This window comes from Chiloscyllium plagiosum, unplaced genomic scaffold, assembly GCF_037043375.1.
Source record: "Chiloscyllium plagiosum isolate Xiang-an unplaced genomic scaffold, Cpla_swu_hap1 HiC_scaffold_16, whole genome shotgun sequence".
In the NCBI taxonomy this organism is placed as follows: domain Eukaryota; kingdom Metazoa; phylum Chordata; class Chondrichthyes; order Orectolobiformes; family Hemiscylliidae; genus Chiloscyllium; species Chiloscyllium plagiosum.
The window spans coordinates 30,639,746-30,660,917 of NW_028270154.1; positions in this window are offsets into that span (position 1 = coordinate 30,639,746).

Below are 21,172 nucleotides of genomic sequence, written 5' to 3' on the forward strand. Positions count from 1 at the left end.
CCCACATTCTGTAAAACAGGGAAGACGATAGCTTGGTGGTATTATCCCTGGACCATTAATCCGGAGACCCAAATAATGTTCCCGGTTCGAATCCCATCATGGCAGTTGGTGGAATTTGAATTCAATAAATATCTGGAATTAACAGTCTAATGATGATGACAAATCCGTTGTCAATTGTTAGGAAAAACCCACCTAGTTTGCTAATGTCCTTTAGGGAAAGAAACTGCCATTCTTAGCAGCTTTTGTCTACCTGTGACTCCAGACCCACAGCAATGTGGTTGACTCTCAACTGCCTCCTAGGATGGGCAAGAATTGCTGGCCAAGAATAAATGAATAAAATAAGATCCTGAGGCATTGTCATTCATTAGTGCCATTGGATTCCTCATTAATATGATTTTCTATGTTTTGATGAGCTCTTGTTTGTGATTCAGTGCTAGTTTCCTTGAGAATGTGGCATGCTGATCTCATCCTCTCCTGTCAATATTGAGGTTGAGTCCTTATCTAGCAAGTCCACTATTTCCTAATTTTCATTGACATTATCACCAGTACCGGTTGTCAAAAGACCCATTTGGCTTTGATCTTCCCTTTCTTAATAAAAATGTGTGTTATATTTAACATAGCTTGCAAATTTCTTCTCAGACACAACAGTTGGGATGAACAAAAAATGTTAAGCTAACAAAATGCAGTAATAAGCTACAGTTGAGTGTCTGACACCATAAAGCCTTAAAATATTCAATAAAACTGTTCAATTAAAGAAGCATTATGTTCCTAATAGAATGTGCACTTTCTCATACAAGAGTAATTACTGCTATACTAACAAGTTATCCAATTATGGCCGTAAGGGAAACACCCATCTCTTCTATGAGGCCTTTGGAATTCTTAACCTGAGAACAGATGAGGAATGAAAGATAACAGCCCAAGGTATGGTTAACTCAAACCTTGAAAGAAGGTTAATAAAATAGAGGGGAAGGTAGTGCTTGGCCAATGTTTGGCAAGCTAAATAAGTACAACATCCTGAAGGGTCAATAAAATGTGGTGCTGGAAAAAACACAGCATGTCAGGCAGCATCTGAGGAGCAAGAGAGTCGATGTTTTGGGCATAACCCTTCATCAGGATCATAGCATCCTGAAGGTCAGTCAACCCTTTTTGTCCTAAAAAGTTCATGATAAGGAATGGATTGATTCTTGTTCCTTTAGAGTCATAGAGATGTACAGCATGGAAACAGACCCTTCGGTCCAACTCGTCCATGCCGACCAGATATCCCAACCCAATCTCATCCCACCTGCCAGCACCTGGCCCATATCCCTCCAAATCATTCCTATTCATATACCTGTTCAGATGTTGCAATTGTACTAGCGTCCGTTACTTCCTCTGGCAGCTCATTCTATATACGCACCACCGTCTGTGTGAAAACATTGCCCCTTAGGTCTCTTTTATATCTTTCTCCTCTCACCCTTAACCTATGCTCTCTAGTCCTGGACTCGCCCACCCCAGGGAAAGGACTTTGTCTATTTATCCTATCCATGCCCCTCATGGTTTTATAAACCTTTATAAGGTCACCCCTCAGCCTCCGAGGCTCCAGGGAAAACAACCCTTTGTCTCGAAGATATTCAATGCCTGTTAGTAAATTGACCTTTAAGGAAGTTCTCAATATCTCTCACTATCCACCTTCAAAAGTGGCATGAAAGAGAGACCAGTAGCAGAATTAATTTGGAGAATCACAGGGACAGAAGCAACAAGTGAACCTGGAAGGCAGGAGTGACCACTCAAGAAAATGAACAGGCTTTGAACAGACAAACTCACAAGTAGGCAAACAAAGACTACCAAATAGAAGATATAGTTAGAAATTTGTTGAAAGTTTAATAAAACCAAAAGACCATAAAATGCAGGAGCAGAAGTAGGTGACTTGGCCAATCGAATCTTCTACACCATTCAATGAGGTCATGGCTGACCTGAAAATCCACAACTCTACTTCCTATGTATTTTCCACAATACTCTCAATTCCCTTACTGATTAAAAATCTGTCTATCTCAGTTTTGAATATATTTAATGTCCTAACCTCAATACCTTCTGTGGTAAAGAATCCCACAGATTGACGACCCTATGTGATATTTTAAAAATCCGCTTCATCTCTGTCTGGATTGGTCAACCCCTTATCTGATATTAAACTTCCTGATCTTAGACTCTCCCACAAGTGTCATTGACTCTCTGCAATTACCTTGTCAAGACTCCAAACAATCTTATATGTTTCATAAAGGTCTTCTTTCATTCTTTGAAACACCAATGAATACACTCAACTTACTCAACTTCAGCTTAGAAAATAATCCTTCCATACCTGGAATCAATCAAGTGAATCTTCTCTGAACTACCTCAAGTGCCAACATATATCACCTTCAATATGGAGCCCAAAACTGTTGACAGTAGTCCAGGTGTGGTTACATTTACATAGAATCAGCTTAAAATAGCTGAATGAATAAGTTAGTGCTGTAAGTTTTGTTTGATTGAAAACTGCTTAAAGTTTAATTTGTACAGAGACAATATTAGGAGAGATAATTAAGTAATGATAGCCAGGTGAAAAAAGGCCCATGGACAGAACAAAGCTGAAAAATGTGTTGCTGGAAAAGTGCAGCAGGTCAGGCAGCATCAAAGGAGCAGGAGAATCGACGTTTTGGGCATAAGCCCTTCTTCAGGAAATGAAGAAGGGCTTATGCCCGAAATGTCGATTCTCCTGCTCCTTTGATGCTGCCTGACCTGCTGCACTTTTCCAGCAATACATTTTTCAGCTCTGATCTCCAGCATCTGCAGTCCTCACTTTCTCCCATGGACAGACAAGTCATGGGAGAATAACTGCTAAATATTTTAAACAAAACCATAATATAAACTGTACTTATCAACCTTTTTAAAAATGCTTGCTGAGGAACATGCATGAATATAGAACAGAATTTATTTCCGTGAACAACGTCCCTATTCAATACTCTGGTAGGGAATAAGAACAGCCAAAGTGAATGGTCATAATGAACAGTTCAAACACAGCCTTAAGCTCAAATAACTGATCCTGGAATGTATATAAATCCCTGAAATGAAATATTTGAGAGTTAGATTGATGTCGGAGATGGAATGTTATTGGTGAGATGGAATGTTATTGATCAAAATTGATCAGGGAGAACAGCTTGAGATGTGATTTGGAAAAGCTAAAGGAAGAGTGATTGATCAACATCAGAAGGTTAATGCAATGGATTAATAAACTAGCAGAAAATGAATAGAGTTAAAGGTGAGATTTTAACCTAAGGTTTAGATGAGGAACTTGATATTTAATTGGGTATTGTCAAATAAATTGAATCATTATAGGATTATAAGGCCTCTTTAAAACTCTATCCAAATATCTGCCCCTGAAATAGGAGAGCACACTGCACCATTTAATTCCTCCACGTACCCGACTCAAACTCTCTGATCTCTTTTGGATCCCTTTTCTCCTCTTTCTTGTATCTGAACAACAATATTTCTAATCCCAGATTACTCCTCACTTGTACTTTCTGGTTCTGAGCCTTAATTGCAAGGTGTCATTCTCTTGCTGCTCTTCTTTGTTTTATGGAGTTCAACCAGGAAAATGGTTGACCTCTGACGCAATCAAACAAAGTCCATTGATGAACACCACCTTCAAATGATCATGAACCAGGTTCCATGAGATTCTCAACTTTGTTGACTTATCTTATAGGTAATATATGTTTTATTTTTAAAATTACATCGAAAACCAAATGTATTACCGTGCAATCCTGTCACAGGAAGGCATCGGCCAGACACACATCAAACACCATTGTGCTAACCTCTGGAATTGGTTATTGGAAAATCAAAATTCCATAACCCTCCTAATGTAGTTATTCTATGTGCCATGTTTCATGCTCTTGCAAATCCTAAAATTCATACCACTGTCTTATCTCAATGACCACCCCCCCTCTTTGTGCACAATGCATGTTTTGGGAAATTAAATTGAAACAAAAACAACTGTTTTATTTATATGGCATTGTTTCTTTATGGACTTTGCATGTGAATTAACATGAAAATGGTAGAGAGAAGCAACCTTTTTTTTGAAAAGGAAATGTTTGGATGTATCTAATTTGTACACATGGCTTGCCCATGTGGGATTGTGTTCAAATAATGACCAGAATGAGTGATGAAAATGGCTTCTTTTATTCAACAATCACAACACAGTTCAAGGCAGCATTAGAATTCCAAAATACAGTTCTTACAAGAGCCCCTTTATAAACATGATTTGGAGGTGCCAGTGTTGGACTGGGGTGTACAAAGTTAAAAATCACACAACACTGGGTTATACTCTAACAGGTTGACCTGAGGACAACCACCCGATGAAGGAGCGGCACTCCGAAAGCTAGTGCTTCCAAATAAACCTGTTGGACTATAACCTGGTGTAGTGTGATTTTTTTTCCCTTTATACACAGTTTTTGCATATAGTAAAATTCCCTTACCATGGTGGCACATTGTTTTATCTATAGTGCACAAAGGTTTGAGTGGCTTCTGTCCTGGGAGACAGGAGATGGGTTAAAACATGCGAACTGCTGGCTGCTACTTCTGATGGGATTTCGAGTGTCTGTCTGGTCTGTTTGCAAAATTAGGAGGTGCTAGTCCTTTTGTCTTATTAGTTCATAAATGTTAGTAAAAATACTACCCTGATATGCTCTAAATAAGTTAGAAATTGTACCTGTACTTAATAAAAGAATAAAGGATATTAAACTGATTAACACAGCTGGATTGTGAGATTGGTTTACTATTTGCCAGTGTGAGTTTCATTCATTCATGCAATTTCATGGGAAGTGCTGTTTTGTCAGTTAGATTCTTAAAGGGGTAATGGCCCATTTAAACGTACTAATGGTTGGTGAGGGCTGATTAATATTGCAATGCTTCATAGAGACTTGATGGGGATGGTATTGTTCTGTATGTTACACTTATTCAGAGGTAAACAGTGCTTGTAGTAAGGGCTGATAAGGTGTAAAAATGCAGTACAGTAATGGGTTTGAAAGGGTGGTTTTGATTAGAAAGGGTTGCTTTAAATTTGGATAGTAAACTATTGTACAGAACCATGGTTTTACGAACGAATGAATGGAACCGTGTTATAGTAAATAACGAGCTTGTAAAGGGGTATGAATGAATGAACAGGAACCCAATATTAATGAATATAGCAAGTTGGTGAGTGAGCTCATACAGCCTATAACATAATATCTCACATCCATGATCCCAGGTATTGTGAGTGACATAGAAAGATTTCTGGGTGTTTGCTATTTTTCACATCAACTGGAACAATGTTTGAGGTAGCCTCAATCTCTTATCTCACCCTGAACAATGCTAGTTGCTTTTAGTAAGCACCATCAATTACTTTCGATCAAATGGATGCCTCAACATTTTGGTGAATTCATTAATTTTTCCTACCTCTTTAAAAGTGAAAAAAACAAATTATGAGAATGAGTGACTGTATAATTAACTTTACTTCCACACCCAGAAATCATCTGAATATTTACAACTAGTTAACTTTTAACTAAAGTTCCCAACCTACATTTTTGAATGTCTGCTTTTGGAAAAGTTCCGTTAATGGCCCTGTGATTTTCATATCTTCCACGATCTTAAGGCACAAACTAATTCAGACAGTCCCATACATTGGTAAGTAGTCATGACTTGGCCATTAATAAATATCCCTTTTGGATTGACAGAATTTAAAGGTATTCTTAAATAGATTCATTGCTTGGTGGCCTAGATCTTCCAGTATCTCGATAATTGCAAACTGAATGGTGTGACAATACTATGGCTTTAGGAGACATACCTTGTCCTGGTTTTGTTTTGAACAGAGGTATCAAGACAGAGGTATTGGGCTGTCTATTTGAATCCAATAAAGTGAATAACTTGTGAGGCCTCAGGGTTTTTTCAAAGTTGGAACAATAGAGGCAGCCTGAATGGAGGGGTGGGGGGTGTGTGGGGGTTGAGGAGGGTGGGGTGGGGTGTGGTGATGGGGGTGGGGAAGGTCTGGCTCCCCAGAATCAGGCATTTTAGTTTAGTTTTTCTGCAGCAGTTGCCAGGATGTTGAAGCTGGGTTTGGAAGCTGCAGTATACCTCTCTTCTCTCTCTTTCTCTCTCTCTCTCTCTCTCTCTCTCTCACACACACACATACACACACAGGTGTATCTTGATGTTTTTCACTCTGGATTGGAAATTTGCATTTGTCAAGGGTGTGTTAATGGGATGTTACTGTATTGGAACAGTTACTGTTTAGTGGATAAATAATCTATTATTTTGTTAAGCTTTCCAATAGAGTTTTTCCAATTTCTTCTTTCTTTTATTGCATTTTAGCTATAGTGGATGAAGAAAGTGTGTTTTGTTTAATGTTGATTAGTTTGATCATCAAATTACAATGGAATGCAACATCTTACGCTTACCTTTGAAATAAGAAAAAGTTCAGGTCTGGACTCCCTTTTGAGTATATTTTGAAGGGGACGCAGAAAAGTCCTGATTCATTGACTCTGTAGTGTGACATGAACCCAAGGTCCGGGTGAGGCCCTCCCTATGGGTACGAAACTTAGCTATCAGCCTCTGCTGACTGGCAAGATAAGCCACTGATGCGACTGTATGCTCGCAGTAAGCGAGGCACAGCACGGCAAACCAAGACACATCAGGGTGGATGTGAGAATGCAGATAGATGCTAAGAATTCAAGTGTTAAGAGAACAAGTGAACATCCCTGAGATACATGAGGAGAAAGTGAGGTCTGCAGATGCTGGAGATCAGAGCTGGAAATGTGTTGCTGGAAAAGCGCAGCAGGTCAGGCAGCATCCAGGGAACAGGAGAATCGACGTTTCGGGCATAAGCCCTTCTTCAGGGCTTATGCCCGAAACGTCGATTCTCCTGTTCCCTGAATGCTGCCTGACCTGCTGCGCTTTTCCAGCAACACATTTCCATCCCTGAGATACAGCCTGATTCAATCTGTGAGCTAGGTGCCTGTGCCTGTGTGCAAAAAGCATCTCTGCAGCCTTTCACCACTAGGTGTCAGTGTGTCCCGCAATGCAAGTTTGTGCTTCCTGAGCAACCTGCAATTGGATTGGAGAGGTGCTATGTGATGGTCATGACCATTTAGCAAATACAAGATTCCAATTGTCTGTGGATAAGGGAAACGTGCAGCTGGAACCCATACTTGTGACTTGAGACGCTGCATGATCCAAAACAACATGGACACCCTTCAGTGCAAGTAGTGAGTTCATTTCCATGTCAATTTTTCTCGATAACTAGCTTGTTCAATGCATTTGATAAGATAGGAAGTTGAATATGAGGCGAGTTGGACAATTAATAAGGAGTACAACAAGCAATAAATACATTAATTGGGAATTCATCATTGGTTAATCAGAAATTTGCCTCTCCAAACAGCAGAAACATAAATGGAGCAAAATGCTATTCACCCTGAAGTTGACTTCTGCAGACCTCTCGTCCAATTCTGCCACAAAGCTTGCACTATCTAGCACAATCTCCTGTAAAGGTCAGCTCATTATTTCACCTTTGGTAATGTTCCCTCAGCTTTCTGTTCTGGCATCCTCAACATCCGCCAACTTATTCCTCCTCCCCATTTGTAACCAGCACAAGTTATGCAACCAGCCTCTTTGACACCCGTCTCCCAAAATTTTGTGCAGGATACATAGAAATTCTCACCACTGCCGGGACCTTCTGGTGTTCATGTTGATGGTGACTCATTGACCTCAGCTCCACACCACTTCAGAAGTCAGGAACTACCCCTCATTCTAAGGTCCTGCAACATTATCCCCAAGGAACTGTTGTAGAAAGACAAGTAGCCTATGGTCTGTTCCACTATGATAGTGATGGTAGCATTGGAAGCATTTTATCTTTGTTCTGTGTCAGTCTGCGAGCTTTGTAAATGTTTCATGATTCATGTTTGGCATGTGATGCCCTTATCTCCCAACAACCATTCATGTATGGCCAGAGTTCCCTGAAAGGAAGCAGTATGTAAGGGTATTGGCTCCTTCTGGCATATCTCAGGCACATCTCCAAGCTTTTACATGAATGGTGACTTATAATTTGAACATTGATTGAGTGGAGGACTTTTCCATTAACGAACTCTGCAGGTTGCGTGCATCATGGATGTAGTCAATTGTGCCCTACACCTGGGGGAAGGGAGTTACAATGGAGAATCCTACTGTTTGACTTCTCATCATCAGGGAAGGAAATGAAAGGTTGTGATCTGAAGAAAGTGCCATCAGTCATATCCCATATACATCTATGAGTCAAGGTTCGGGAGAGGCCACTCAGTGTGACAATGCAATGGCTTTAGAAAGTATTTTGTTTATTTTTTTAACGAGGGGTTTTGAGCCATGAGTGCTGAGCTATCTCCCCCAAGCTAATAAAGTAATCAATTTGTGAGCCTTTGGAAATGTTTTAAAGTTGGAACAATAGAGGCAGTATGAATGGAGTGGAGCCAGGCTCCCACAGAACCAGGGCTTGAGTTTAGCTTTCAATACTTGCTCTGGTTCTGAAGCTGGTTGTTGAAGTTGCTAGATTTTTCTCTCTATTATAGCTAAAAGCTTGAGTTCTCTTCCTGCTGACAGAATTGCCTGTGATACAATGTTTAGTAAATTTCCCTTTGCCAAGAATGTGTTTATGGGAAATTACTACATTGAACAGTTGGTATTCAGTAGTTAAATAATCTATTATTCTGTTAAGTTTTCTAATAGAGTTAAAATTGTATCAATTGCTCTTTTCTTTATTTGTATTTTAACTGTAGAATAAGAATAAAGTGTGTTTTTCTTATAGCTAAGTAGTGTAATCAATTAAATTATTTGTAGAACACAGCACCTTAAATAAGAAAAAGTTAGGGACTAGGCTTTCCTCTTAATATATTTGAAAGGCATTTGCTCTTGGCCATAGCAACAGGTTCTCAGTTTCCTGTGAAACAAGCCACTTGCAAGTTTTCACAGCAGCTGTGCCTGATAGCTACTGGAATGAGATTGTCACCTTCTGAGTATACGTCCTGCTCCAGCAGAGAGCGCAGTTTGAAGATAATGGCTCGGAATATCTTCATTGGCACCTGCACTGACCTTCAGAGCATCAATTAAAATGGCAGGATCGGCTTCTGTCTCTGGAGGCTGGAGGGCATTCCCTGAAGATTTCAGTACTTGTCGGACTTGTTGATAAAATTGTAATTACTCTCTTCCTGTACTGCCTTCACATTTGAAGCCAGGCCACATGGACTCCCACCATGGTGACTTCTACATCAGGCGCATGAGTAGATAATCAGTTGAGGAATGACAGAAGGATAACATAATTTTATTGAAGGATCTCAAATCCATCACAATGAAGCCTTGTGTTTTGCCCTGTTGGCCCTGAGGCTTCCCAAGGAGGAGCAAGTGAGCACTGCCGATGCTGGAGATCAGAGTCGAGAGTGTGGTGCTGGAAAAGCACAGCAGGTCAGGCAGCATCCGAGGAGCAGGAGAATTGATGTTTTGAAGGGCTTATGACCAAAACATTGATTCTCTTGCTCCTTGGGTGCTGCCTGACCTGCTATGCTTTTCCAGCTTCCCAAGGAGCTCAATATCGCATCTCCATGAGTAGATCTGAGGTATTTAAGCTATCCAAATGTACGTTAACCAACCCTTTCATGCTACACTAGACAGTAGCACCAATCACCAACAAAAGGCACTCCGTTACATCACAGATCTTACATGATCTTCCATACATACAGTTCATGTGCAGATGTGGCAGATGCAAAATTGTTTTCCAGTCTGAGCTATAAAATGTGTTTCTGACAGGAAACGCTCAGGTGACACTTTTAAAAATGTTTTTCTGATTATATTTGTTTAAATGACATGAGAAGGAGATATGCAATGCTCACAACCTAAATGGTTATGATTGGTTGAGGCCATAATTCTGAAAATGGATGTTTCAGTAACAATTTGTTGATGAAGTGCAATTTGAGGCCAGATGGATGGTAATATTCAAACACTGCAGTCATGATTCTTCCAACTGTCTCAAGCAGAGCCTCAAATTCCAAATCTAATATAATGCTCCCAAAGAAAAGCACAATAGCTTAGTCTACCTACTTGCATATGGTATCAGCGATTTTGTGATTTTACTGTCCAGTTGACTTTCAATCCAACATGATAGGTTTCCAACTTTATATTCTTATGAGTGAGTTGCAGGCTCCACCAGAAACGCAAGATGATCTCCCCCATGCCTCATCCTTCACATTACCTTATATATTGCTCTCCCTCTAGCCCCTGTCACCCTGGTCTATGTCCAGACGACCTTGGTGCATTTGTTAATGCCCACACTTCACCCCCAGAACCCAATGCTTTGTGAATTATCATACAAATATATGAATAACCAACAAGAGTAGACCCTTCAATGCCTCGAGCATGCTCTGACTTTCAATAAGATTATAACTAGTCTGATTGTAAAAGCTTGAGTTCTCTTCCTACTGACAGAATTGCCTGTTATACAATGTTTCATGATTTTTCCTTTGAAAGGAGTGTGTTTATGGGATGTTACTACATTGAACAGTATGAATATGCGATCCACATTCTACCTTCCTCTGATAACTTTTCTCCTCCTTGTTTAATAAGAATCCATCTACCTTCTCCTTAAAATTATTCACTGACTTTACTTCTGCCATCTCTTTAGAATTCTAAAGAGAAACAACCCTCAGAGAAAATAAATACATCTCAGCTCTGTTTTAAATTGACAACACCTGATTTTGAACAGTGATCCTTTGTTTAGAATCTCCTACAGGAGGAGATTCCATCTACCCTGGTATGACCCTTCATAATGCTTTAATAAAGTCACCTCTTCTGCTTCTCAACTCCAGAGGATACAAGCCCATTGATTCCATGCATTCGTCAATTAAGCTTCTCTGAACTTTTCTGAACCCTGTATTCTGGATAATGGCCAAATGCTGCTCTTATATCTTATGATCTTAGAGCCACCATCTTCTCTCTGCTACCTCACACCCATTTTATCTCTATTTCTGCACCCACTTTCCACCAAAGTTCATGGTTTACCACTCTCAGTATTGCCTGTAATATCTTCCATCAAACACTCTCACCCATGCTAACCCTCCCACATCATAAAACCTGTCCTCTGACTCTCCTCTTCACTAACTCACTACATCTGACCGTCATTACCACACCTGCACCAGCAAAAGCTGCTGTGCCACCACCTTTCACCTGATTCACACCCTTCCTGTCGTTACAGGAGAAAACACTCCCCAGTCAGACAGAATGAGCCAAGACATGGTGTGCCTGTCATTCAATTCCTCAATCCTTCAAGATGAAGATCCTGATTCTGACTATCCCAAACATGGAACGGACCATGTCTAAACCCCTGGACTGAGAATAAAGGTTGCCCTTAAATTCCTACTGCTGCTGAATGAAGGTTACTTCCCTTGACTTGACTGAGAAATTCTCCCTTAGACTTGGAGCATGAGCTTGCAGCATATGCCATGTGTGTGCCCCTTATATGGTTGGCACATGTTTCAGGTGTAAAATTGACATCACGCTGTTCTGTACAACAACTTGTGCACCCCCTTGACTGATGATTGCTCGTAACCATGATAAGTTGCCTGGCCTTCAGTAGAAGTACTCTGAGCCTTTAAAGTGCATCTGAGGGTGCAAAGCACTGAAATACAATGTAAGGTAAGGCAGAGATTCTGTGAACATCCCAATAGGTGCAATATTTAAAGGCAGGTGATAGCCTAATGGTATCATTGCTGGACTGTTAGTCCACAGACCCAGGTAATGTCCCGGGGACCCAGGTTCGTGGCAGATGGTCGAATTGAATTCAATACAAATCTGGAATTAAGCTTCTGATGATTACCATGAGTCCATTGCCGATTGAAGGGAAAACCATCTTTACCTCAAGTGGCCTATGTGACTCCAGACCCACAGCAATGTGATTGCTCATAACTGTCCTCTGGACAATTAAGTAATAAATGCTGATATAGCCAGAGATGCCCACATCCCATGAATGATAAAAACAAAAGAGGTCTAGGAGAACAAACAAGAATCTCTGATCCTGGTTCAATTCATGAGCTGTGTGCCAGTTCCTGCAACATGTCTTTGCAGCATCAATGTAATGAAAGTTGCCAGTGCATTTCAAAATGCATTGTTAAAGGTGCAGAGGTGTACTGTGAGTGGCTCAGAGATGTGCCATAATGAAACATGACAGATGTCATGACCTGGAGTTACCCATATCTGCTTCCGGAGTTCTTGGCATCTAGTTTCGAACAGGCATATGGGAGAATGGCAGCCTGCATATTAATGAGACCAGATTAGGTTAGAATGAAGGTGACAATGAGTGATAACCCACATTATTAGGCCTCTCCTTTGATCGTTATAAATAATCTCATCTGATTAAACACAATATAGGAGCAAATGACTGCAGATGCTGGAATCTTCACTGAAAACAAAACATGCTGGAAATCACCATGGGTCAGGCAACATCCATGGAGAGAGAGCAAGCTAATGTTTTGAGCCTAGATAACTCTCCATCACAGCTGATGTGAAGTGTAGAGGGGCCAGAATTAATGCAATAGTGGGGAAAGGGTGGCGTGCTGGGGAGAAAGGCTGTTGATAGTGCAGATTAGAGAAAAAGTGTGGGGTAAGTGTCCGGAATATGAGAATGATCAGAACAATGGTGTGTGTCTAACTGCCGGACTGGAAAGAACAGCCAGTCCCACTGGAGGAGGGGGGGGGGCAGAGGGGAGATGACAAATAGTGACAAATTGCTGTTAAGTGCTTTAATGGTGGGCTGCTTGCCTCATTATATTTAGCTTTCTATCTTACCAAATTCATCAAACAGGCTGGACATTGGAGCAAGAAGTGAGCTGAAATTGCCAAGGAAATTTCATGTTGGATATGGGATATTAACATTTTAAGGCACGCTCCAAGGCACTGGGCATTTGTACTTCATATCCAGGAACATTAGCATCTGACATGTGCCAGCCTCATGGCACATCTCTGATACACCTCCAGAAAGCTTCTTCATTTTAACGCTGCGCCTTGGGCAGCACCAGCAACTAACTTTGTAATGGTGCAGCAAGGATACTGTGAACACAGAGACACACACACACACCTCATGAGCTGGACCCAGCTGCGTCTCCTGTCTCTTGATGTTCACAGAGCTCAGGGTCACAGAACTCTGACCCTGCCTGGATGCTCACAGCATCCCTGCCTTGCATTGCTTTGCCTCACCTTACCTTTCTGCACTTTGCCGCTCTGCCAGATACAGCAGGCTCACAGTACAATTGCCTTGTCATATCACCTAGCACAGGCACAAAGCCAAGAAACATGTCATAGTCATCAGCAGTTCAGTCAAGTCAAGAAAGATAGCCTTTGGTCAGGGGCTCCCATGCAGCCAGTCAAGGGCAACCTCTGATATCAGTCCAGAGGCTTAGACAGGGTCAGTTAGTCACTTGTTAAGGGTAAAACCAGGATACTGTCCACTTAAGGGGTAAGAAGATGAATATCGGACAGCCTGCCATCAGTCTTGACATTTTTTGCCCTACTGTGAACTGTTTCCCTGCTGGAATGAGAGTAAGGTAGTATTAAAGAAGATGAAAGTGGGTGGCAAGCCGTCATTTGTGCTTCAGTTGTGGATGGGTCCCAGGTAGGAGGCATAAAGGGCATGCTATCATAGTGGTGTTGGGGGTCAGTGAGAGCGAGTGAGGAAAGAATACTGCACACAATAATGAGAGTTGTAGAGCATGGGCCTTGGTGAGAGATGGGTATAGAATCAGATGTAGACTGAGAAGGTATTGGAGAGAAGATGGAGGCATTTACACTGATGGAATGTAAATGGAAGCATTCAGCCCACCAAGCCACACTAACTCTCTGCAGAGCATCCCACCCCGATCCAACCCACACCCCACCATAACCTCACTTTTCCCATGGCTAATCCACCTAACCTGCATATCTTTGGACTGTGGGAGGAAAGCAGTGCACCTGGAGGAAACCCACACAGACACAGGGAGAATGTGCAAATTCCACGCAGCCAGTTGCCCAAGGCTGGAATCAAATCTAAGTCCTTGGCGCTGAGTGCCAGCAGTGCTAATCACTGAGCCACCCACTAGCTTGATATTGAGGACAGCTTAATAAAGTGTTAGATACAAAATAAAATCCAGAATTTTTATTGAATTGCTTAAGTGAAGTCATATCTAACTCTCCTAATCTTATTTAATAGTCATAACCATACATAACCATCTCATTACACATACTCATCAAATCATAATTGTGGATTCAATATTCAAACCTCCCAACAAAGGAGACAATTATAATCCTCAGAACAATAAACAGAAGAATTCTTTCAGGAAAGTTAGATTGCAATTTATTTACAATTCACAAGAAAACTTTTTGCAAACGAAGGCTCCAATTTTGTTCCAGGGTACGATTTATGTTCAAAAAGACATTAAAGTGCTAGTTTATAATTTGCATCATTTGTTAAATAATTCCTACACTTCCACATAAAATAATAGATGAAATTAAAATTCTTCTACCCCACCAAAATTCTCACCTGAATATCTTTAGTCACAAAAAGCATTCCTTTTTTTAATTTTATCTTTTTAATTAGAATATGAGTTTACCCTCCATTATTCCCTCATTCCTTCAATCATGTGCTATTTAAAGGATAATTATCTATTTCAATTTCAGGCTTGACCACAATTCTATAAAATTAAATCTCTTGTCCTTTTATGCAACCTAATGGTCTATTCTCATTCTATGCCCAGAGGAATGGAACGGGGGGATGAATTGTCAGGAAGTGCTAACAGTATCAGCCGGAAGAAAGGCACTGGGTTGGTGCCAAAGTCTATTTCATGTTCTTCTAAAAATTGTTCTCCAGGAAGAGAAACTTGTGAATGTTTATGATCTATTTGGAATCAATTCTCAGATTTATTATCTGACACTAACAGGATACTGACAGCCTCAAATGAGGTCAACAGCCGTGAAACTACACCAATAAAGAGGCTAATGATATTTTGGAAGAGGTCAACTATTGGGCATTCAAATTTGCTGCCTGTTTCTGGCAGCTCCTTTAATGTACAAATTGTGAGTTCTAGATAACCATTACCATATTAGGTTGAAACCAGCTGTAGTGATTCGGACTCATTGACTCATTGACTGCGAGGTTCTTGATTGGGTTTGTTAGAGGGAAAAAATCACCAGTCTCGGAGTCAGAATTGGGGTTTAATAACAGAGTTTATTGTACAAGGAAATACTGGCGCTCTGGAAAGAAAGATACCAACAGCGCTGTGGTCAGCTGCAATTCTTTTCTTAACATGGAGCACATGTCAAGATACTTCTATACATCTTGTGATACAATAGGTCAGTAATGAGATTATTGTCTTTGTACGTGATTTGTTTATGATAATCATTGCAGAATTGTTGATTGTTTTGATACAGTCATTGTCAGTTCCAGCACAGCTTTTGTTAATTTCAGCACGGTTTGTTGTCAGTTTCAGTGTAGACATTGTCAGTTTCAACGTCTGCGAGGAAGTCCATTGCTCTAGTAATGGGTGCTAATCGCTCTTCCTGAGAAGGATGATTACTGCAGCCCAGGCTATTAGCACTTGGTATTGACTCCGTATCTAGCTGTTATCATTTCTATCAAAGATGGTAGCTAGACCCAGACACTTCAGCAGGCAGTGTACGTTACTCATGTGTATTCTCTTCCCCCACACACCTTAAACTCATCAACCAGGTTGTGAGTGCATTGTGCTGGCATTCTGGTAGTCCCAGGTAGTGTCGGTATTTGCTGTACTGTGTCTCTCCATATTGTGGTCTGGTGGCCATCTTATGTATCAAGTGGCTAAATGATGGCTCAGTGGCCATCTTGTGTGTCTGTGTGCCTAGTGTCACCCTGCCCTGTGCCATGTCCCACTTTAGGTTGTTAAACTGGGCCAAAGAAAGCCTTGCCTGACCAACATAACCAGGAGATTAGAATCTCCTCAGTTAAGGACTGACTCTGAGCTGGCTGGTTACAGCCAGTGTACTGTGCAGTAGTAAATCGAGGGTGACTTGGTGACGGGACCTGGCCTCTGTGCCATTATTTTACCAGTCAAAGCATATCTCAGGAGATGGAACCAATCACTTCCATCCAAGGTCAGATTGCGCTTAGTTGTGTTGGGTGAAGAGGACCTTGCCCCACTCTGAAACCTCACACATAATGATTATAGCCTCACTGCCAGGTCATTGCTGATGACTGGGACAGCTAATACTAGACATGCTCAAACTGATGACTTGATAATTGAATGTTAATGTATTTGGATGAATGACTAACTGGCCAGCATGTTCCACTGGTCTGTTGTCAAAATATCCAAGTTGATCTCATATCGACATTTAGCGTGAACTGTGACACAAACTTTTGTGTACTGTGAGAATACATTCTTGAATCTTGAATCTAAATGACCATTAGAAAATAAAAGAAACATAAAATGATGTGGCATCCCATTAATTCTTTTAACAATTGCTTTTGTAGGATGTGGGTATTGCTGGCTGGCTGCCATTTATTGCCCGTCCCTAGTTGCCCTTGAGAAGGTGATGGTGAGCTGCCTTTGTGAACTGCAGTCCACCTGCTGTGGGTTGACTCAAATGCCATTGGGGAGAGAATTCCAGGATTTTGACCCAGTGACAGTGAAGAAACAGAGAGATTTCCAAGTCAGGATGATGGGTGACTTGGAGGAGAGCTTAAAGGTGGTGGTGTTCTAATGTATCTGCTGCCCTTGTCCTTCTAGATGGAAGACATTGTTGATCTAGAAGGTGCTCTCTGAGGATCTTTGGTGAATTTCTACTGTTACTGAGCATTGGTAGTGGAGGGAGTGGATGTTTATGGATGTGGTACCAATCAAGTAGGCTGCTTTGTCTTGGATGAGTCCAGCTTCTTGAGTTTTGTGATTATCCTGGTAAGTGAGGAGTATTCCATTACACTCTTGACTTGTGCCTTTTAGATGTTGGACAGGCTTGGGAACTCGGGATGTGAATTATTTGTCACAGTATTTTTGCAGCCAATGTGTTTATGTGGCAAGTTCAATTGAGTTTCTAGTCAATGGTAAGCCGCAGGATGTTAATAGTGGGGGTTTCTGTGTTGGTAGTACCATTGAATGTCATGAGATTGGGGTTAGATTGTCTCTAATTGGTGATGGTTATATTCTGGTATTTGTATGGTACAAATGTTACTTGGCAGCCCAAGCCTCGATATTGTCCAGATCTTATTGCATGTGAACATGAACTGCTTCAGCATCTAAGGAGTTGTGAATAGTGCTGCACATTGTGCAATCATCAGCAAACATCCCCATTTGTGGCCTTGTGATGGAAGAAAGATCATTGATGAAGCAGTTGAAGATAGTTGGGCCTAGAACACAATCCTGATGAACTGCTGCAGAGACGTCCTGGAGCTGAGATGACAGACCTCTAACAACCACGACTACCTTCCCATGCGCCAGGTATGACTGCAACCAGCAAAGAGTCTGCCTCCTGATACCCATTGCTTCCAGTTTTGCTTGGGCTCCTTGATGCCACACTCGGTCAAATGCAGCCTTGATGTCAAGGGCTGTCACTCTCACTTCACCTCTGGAATTCAGCTCTTTTGTTCATCTTTGAACCAAGTCTGTAACGAGGTCAGAACCACCTTCCATACCCATAATATCTATCATTTGAAAGGATAAAGGCAAGTGATGCCTGGGGGAGTGGGGAGCAGCACTATTTTCAAGCAGCCAGTAGTCAGACCACATGGAGGTCCCCTGCATTGGTCTGCTGTAGAGAGCCTTTGGAGAGAGTCTGTAATGTTTGTCTTTTGTTTTTTTCTGATCTATGGTCATGTTGTGTACAGCTGTAATGTAACATTTGTTTTCTTCATTTCTCAATTCTGTTACTAAGGATTGTACCTAGGGAGTTGAGAGTGTGTTGCTGGAAAAGCACAGCAGGTCAGGCAGCATCCAAGGAGCAGGAGAATCAACGTTTCGGGCACAAGCCCTTCATCAGGAATGAGGCCTTCATCAGGATTGAAGGGCTTATGCACAAAACGTCGATTCACCTGCTCCTCTGATGCTGCCTGACCTGCTGTGCTTTTCCAGCACGACACTCTCAACTCTGATCTCCAGCATCTGCTGTCCTCACTTTCGCCTAATTATACCAAGGGACCATTGTACCGAAGATGATGCTGTAAGTGATGACTTATAAACTTTTCACTGTTCTCATCTGAGTTCATGTGACAATAAAGCTAATTCAATTCAAGATGCAGACCTCACACATATGAATCAGTATCCAATGCAGTGTGAGAAATTGATGAGAGAAAAAAGAAGAGAAAACTAAAAAGGTTCATGCGTAGCCAAAGAAATAATGTAATGATTTGAAAACGGCTCGGAATGTAGTGCATAAGTCAGTGCAGGAGCAAAAGGGGATCTTAGGTGATCGAAGCGTATGAAGCAGATAGAGACATTACAGAAACTGATATCAACACAAAGAGGGACAATATATGCGATGACATGCCCACCCTTTGCGAATGGATGGAAGGAAGGTGATGACGTTGACTGGGGAGGGCTAGTAGATGAAGCAGCCAGATGTAGAGAGGAGGACTCAGAGGAATGGGTTGCCCCTCCAGAGAGAGGGGCAGGAGAAAGGCCCAGTGCACCCCCCTCCCCCGATCACTCACTAGGCGACAACAACCAGCAATGCCAGGAGGGCAACACCTACTGCCCCTGCTCTCCGGCATCACATCGACGACCCCTTATGATGTTCAACAGCTGAGAGATATAGCCAAATGTATGGGGGATTGTCAGCCTGGGGCTAACCCCAAGGAGCTGTTCCAACCTACCCACAAGCAGCAGCAAACCCTACATGGGTTAGACAATGAGGAGGAGAAAAAGCTGATTCTGATGTGTCTCTATACAAGTGTACATCCAGCTTGTCAGAGCCACAAACTGCAGGAGGGGGTGGGGGGGCATTAGATGAATGAAAGGAAGCTGTACTGATGGCCATGGAAGCTAATACAGGGGACCCAGTGGAAGCCCTGAATAAGTGTAGACAGAGGAAGGGGAAGCACCCAATTGCGTTTGCTACAAGGCTATGGCTAATGTTCCAGAGTATATATGTCCTGGGGTTAAACTGGCAAAGTTTGGCTGCACCTTCTGACAGTTGATGGGTCCGTACACCAGTGTCCTGTGGGACAGAGGAGATGTGAGAGGCACGTGACACATTGACCCCTCTGAAAACACACACACTGAGGCGTGGGTGTTGAGAATGGTCAGAGCTTGGGAGAAAGAGACAAGAGGATGAATGGTGCCTCTCAGAGGTTGGGGGTGGCATGGAGAAGTGAAGAAAAGGGACCTGTCCGAAAGGGACCACCACCACTCTGTTAAGGGGACGTGGGCATGGACAATGAGCCTCATCTACAGCTGCAGGGAGTGGTAGGACCCCTAAGGGCTCATGGGTGTGCTTTAATTGTGGCGAGAAAGGGCACTTTGCCAGAGTTGCCCAAACCTCGGGGAACAGGATGAATCAGATGCAGGTCCAACCTTGGCCACTAGAGGGACCCCAGTCCATGCCACAGAACAACATACAACCAACTGAGACAACAAAGTGGACTGTGTCCCAACCTGCAGTGACGGTCTCAGGCCTCTCCGAGATGGATGTCTAACGGAAAATGGGATGGAACAGGGAGGCCCTTCATGGACAGTAGGGTAGGAAGCTGCCCTATCACTTTCCTACAGGACACTAAGAGATCCCACACAAGTCCGAGCACATCAATTGTAAACACTGACTTGATATGATTTGATTTATTGATTGTCGTGTGTATCTAAGCGCAATGAAATTCTTGTTTACAAGCAGTACAGACAGATCATAGTAAGCAAGGACATAGAGAACATAGGGTGAGAAAAAAAGTTCAATAGAGGCATTCGGGTTACATAAGATTACATTGCGTGCAAGCCAATACCAACATTAGCAAGATCAAAAATCACACAACACCAGGTTATAGTCCAACAGGTTTAATTGGAAGCACACTAGCTTTCGGAGCGTCGCTCCTTCATCAGCTGATAGTGGAGGGCTCGATCATAACACAGAATTTATAGCAAAAATTTACAGTGTGATGCAACTGAAATTATACATTGAAAAATTGATTGTCTGTTAAGTCTTTCATCTGTTAGGATACAGTGATAGTTTCACTTCTTTCATGTGTAAATCACAAAACCTTTTTTTAAAGTTGCATTCTCGGGTTAGCTGTTAACAATGGTGATATCTAGACAATATGTTGAAGGTTTTAGCCCCCTGTGTTCTCTGTCTATGACCTGATGTTTAGATTGATTCTAATCTAAAAAGTGAGATAAGAGTTTTACATAAATTCATGCAGTTTTTGAGCTCAGAGTTCTACATGAATGTATGTAGTTTTTGAGCAAAGTGCAGTGTAACTCTAAGTACAAATTCACCCCACAAAATATATGTGTGCATGTGGGACTTTGTCTGTGTGTGTGTGTGTGCCTGTCTGGGGTGGGGGTTGTGAGTGTGAGAAAGTGTGTGTGTGTGTAGTGAGTGCAGAGTGTCTTAAGTCCGTGAGGGGGTGTATGTGGGATTGTGTGTGTCTATAAGGGTGTGTGTGGGTGTCTGTGTGCGCGTCTGTGTGTACCTGTGTCCGTGTGTATGTGAGAGTGTGTGTAGGAATATCTGTGTGTGTAGTGCAATGGTGATCACCTGTAATGTGACATGAACCCAAGGTCCCGGTTGAGGCCCTCCCTATGGGTACCGAACTTAGCTATCAACTGCTGCTCGGCCACTTTTCTCTGCTGCCTGTCCCAAAGTCCCAAAGGGAGGATGGTCACCCGAGGTCCGAGACTGAATGTCCTGGACCACTGAAGTGTTCCCCAACTGGGAGTGAACCCTCCTGTCTGTTGATTGTTGTGCGGTGCCCATTCATCCGTTGTTGTAGCCTTTGCTCGGTTTCCCCAATGTACCATGCCTCCGGGCATCCTTGCCTGCAACGTATAAGATAGACAACATTGGCTGAGTCACATGAGTACCTGCCATGTACAAGGTGGGAGGTGTTCCCACGCATAATAGTGGTATCTGTGTCCACAATCTGACACGTATTGCAGCGTCCACCATGACAGGGTTGTATGGAATTGTCCTGAAA